This window comes from Manihot esculenta, chromosome 7 (assembly GCF_001659605.2).
Source record: "Manihot esculenta cultivar AM560-2 chromosome 7, M.esculenta_v8, whole genome shotgun sequence".
Taxonomy (NCBI): domain Eukaryota; kingdom Viridiplantae; phylum Streptophyta; class Magnoliopsida; order Malpighiales; family Euphorbiaceae; genus Manihot; species Manihot esculenta.
The window spans coordinates 22,851,355-22,855,432 of NC_035167.2; positions in this window are offsets into that span (position 1 = coordinate 22,851,355).

A 4,078-nucleotide genomic window follows, 5' to 3' on the forward strand; every position below is an offset into this window, starting at 1 on the left:
TATGAACCTAGGGCTCTGATACCAATCTGTAACAGCCCGGAAACCGAACTGCCACCGGCACTAGGATCCAGATCGACTTAAGGTCGCCGGGACCCGTAGTAAGCCTGCTATCCTGTCTATAGACCTGTGAAATCCCATACATGATCATACATTTGCTGTAAAAACATAAATCTTTTCTTCATTCCAAGGCTTAACCTGTGCATGCACTCTCTCTGTGCTCTACTAATCCCTACTAGAGCTCCTCATGGCTCTAGGCGGATCAAACTCATAATGTTAAGCCTGGTTTTGCTCATAAACATACAAGAATAAAGAAACATACATAAACTGATCATGTGACTCCACAAAGGGATTACAAGTCTTATAAATCAAGCACCATTCTATACATATACACTATCTCTATACAATTACATGTCCACACTAGCTATTACAAAACTCTGTACTCTTCCTGTACCCTGCTGAGTTCTCTCTGACCTCTGAACCTGCACAACTGGAATTAGGGGAGAGGGATGAGCTACTATAGCCCAGTGAGTAGAATAGTCAAATAACAGGTGATAAAACATGCTCTCATGGAATGCAACATATAAGCACATCACCTCGGCCGGACGGATCAAAAATCCCTCTATCTCATCTGGGGCACCTAAGTACCATGTGCCTGGTCCCCGTAGGGCTGTTCCAGGTCTTTGTGTGCCTGGTCCCCGTAGGGCTATTCCAGGTCTTTCCTCTGAGGGCTAATGAATCCTCACGAAGTCCGTGCCGTCTCACATAAGCAATGTACAAGGAGCAGTGCCAAGTACAAGGATAAATGCAATGCATCATCTTTGTGTACACTAATGCACTCACCCTATAGCATATTCATGATGCATGAAGCATGATAAAATATTCAGTTCTCATATTAAAACATTAAGTTAAATTCCACTCACCTGGTTAGCTCTGAACTGACTCTGCAGGTTCTGACACTGGACTCACTGCTGATTTCCCTGATTTCTCTGGTCCGTACCTACACAGGTGGACTCAAATGAGGGACTAAACTCACTCAAGAACATCTCTAAGAAACTCCCCAAAACCCCTCTAAACAATCCTCAAACCATCACTTAAAACATGCAAAAGAAAGCTGGACAGGGCACTTTCGGCGGCAGGTTCGGCGGCCGAAACCCCACTCCAGAGATGAAACTCATGCATGTTCGGCGGCACCTTCGGCGGCCGAAGGTCTCGTCCAGAGACGAAACTCACACACTTTCGGCGGCCTAACTCCCTCTTTCGGCGGCCGAAAGTCCCTTTCTAAACCGAAAGCCTAGCTTTCGGGGGCAACCTTTGGCAGCCGAACTGCCTCCACAAGGGGTTCGGCGGCCGAACCTTCTTTCGGCGGCCGAACCTTCCTTCGGCGGCCGAACCTGGTTTTGCCCGAAGGGCAGAACCCTGCTCTGTTTCATGCAAACTTTGCCCAAAAACCTACAAACATGCATATCAACTACTCCCAACTAGCATATACACATATATATGCACAAAGGGGTCTAAAACTATTCTAAAACCCCAAACAAACATAGCACATAACACTGAAACATGCTTGAACACCTCAAAGCACCCAAAACCTCACCTAAACCTAAACATGCATACTACCCATACAAACTTCATAAAACCTTTCAAAATCATCAAAGAAGCTCAAGATCTTCACTTACCTCTTACACAACTTGAGGATGAAGGATCCTAACGTGGAGATAGGAAGAAAAGTGCTTCCAAAGCTCCAAGCTTCAAAACTTGGTTCTTTTGCTCAAAACCTTCATAAATCACCAAAACTCTTAAAACTCTTGAAAGATTTGATGAAAATCATGGAAAACATGAAAGTCAACGTAGGAGAGGCTGAAACTCACCTCTGGCTGCAAGTGGAGGAGAAATAACCTCCTTCCACTGACCCTTGGCCCTTTTATAGGTGGCTGGCCAGACCACCTTCGGCAGCCGAACGTGAAGCCGCAACCATGCAATGTTCGGCGGCCTAAAGTGACCTTCGGCGGCCGAACCGTTGCATTTCTCCCTTGTTGCTTTTCTTTCAAAACTCAAGTCTTTGACCACTTCAAACCATGAAAACAAGTGAAAATACCTTGGAAAACATATGCATTACCCTTCTCGAGGGTTCCGACACCCGAGATTCCACCGGACTACAGGAATTCCGATGCCGGACTCGAGCCGGGTATTACATTTACAGTACATCTTAAGTCAGAAAGAGCTGAATTTGCGGCAGAGAAGGTGGGTCGAATTGCTCAGTGATTATGATTGTAAAATCCAGTATCATCCGGGTAAGGCGAATGTTGTCGCAGACGCCCTAAGCCGGAAGTCACTAGGCAGTTTATCCCATATAGCAGCAGAGCGGAGACTAGTTGTGATGGAGCTTTATAAGCTCTTTGACGAGGGATTACAGCTAGAGTTGTCTGGTACAGGTGCGTTGATAGCACAGATGAGAGTGACACCTGTGTTTCTGGAGCAGATAGCTCAGAGACAGCATGAGGACCCTGAGTTGATGAAAATTGCCAGGACTGTTCAGTCAGGCAATAGTATAGAGTTCAGATTTGACAGCAAAGGGATCCTTCGCTATGGGAGTCGACTTTGTGTACCAGATAGGGGCAGTGTGAAGGAAGACATTATGAGGGAAGCTCATAATGCGAGGTATAGTGTTCACCCAGGAGCCACCAAGATGTATCAGGATCTGAAAAGGGTCTATTGGTGGCCAGCCATAAAGAAAGAAGTGGCGCAGTTTGTGACAGCCTGTGAAGTTTGTCAAAGGGTGAAATTAGAGCATCAAAAACCAGCCGGAATGCTTAACCCATTACCGATTCCAGAGTGGAAATGGGAGAACATAGCCATGGATTTTGTAGTGGGTTTACCAGTAGCGTCCAACAGGATAGACTCGATATGGGTGATTGTGGACAGACTCACGAAATCTGCTCATTTTCTTCCAGTACGGAGTAACTATTCTGTGGATAAGTTGGCACAGGTCTATCTGGATGAGATAGTGAGATTACATGGAGTTCCAGTGTCTATAGTTTCAGATAGAGGACCTCAGTTTACCTCCCGCTTTTGGCGGAGTCTGCAAAGTGCTTTGGGCACGAGATTAGAGTTTAGTACTGCTTTCCACCCACAGACTGATGGACAGTTAGAGAGGACCATCTAGACCATAGAGGACATGCTCAGAATGTGTGTGTTAGACTTTGGCGGTTCTTGGAGGCAGCATCTACCTTTGGTGGAGTTTGCCTACAACAACAGCCATCATACGAGCATCGGGATGGCTCCTTATGAAGCTTTGTATGGGAGGAAGTGCAGATCCCCTGTTTGCTGGGAAGAGGTAGGAGAGAAAACTCTTGCAGGGCCAGAGTTAGTAGACATTACCAGTAGAATGGTGCCCATGATCAGAGAGAGAATCAGAACAGCTCAGAGTAGACAGAAAAGTTATGCAGACGTTCGCAGAAAGCAGTTAGAGTTTCAAGAGGGTAATTGGGTATTGCTAAAAGTGTCTCCAATGAAAGGAGTGGTTCGTTTTGGAAAGAAAGGTAAATTGGCTCCACGGTACATTGGACCCTTTGAGGTGTTGCAGAGGATCGAAAATGTGTCATATAAGCTGGATTTACCTGCTTCTATGGAGAAAATTCACCCGGTATTTCATGTTTCTATGCTACGACAGTTTGTGTCAGATCCGAATCAGGTTCTGAGTGAGCCTGAGGTGGAGATTCATACGGATCTCACCTATATAGAGCAGCCAGTGCGGATTCTGGACACGCAGATCAGACAGCTAAGGAACAAGGAGATTCCGATGGTGAAAGTTCTATGGAACCACCATAATCTAGAAGAGTGCACCTGGGAGATGCGGGAGTCTATGCTCCAGCAGTATCCACATCTGTTTTGAGGTTAGTTTCCTCCTTGTGTTTTGTTTTTGTTGTTTTAGGAACATTCGAGGACGAATGGTCTTAAGGAGGGGAGAATGTAATACCCGGCTAGCATCCGGCACCGGAATTCTTGTCGTCCGGTGGACTCCGGGGTGTTGGGATTCTATAGAAGGGTAGGAGTTATGTTTTCTAAGTGTTATGATGTG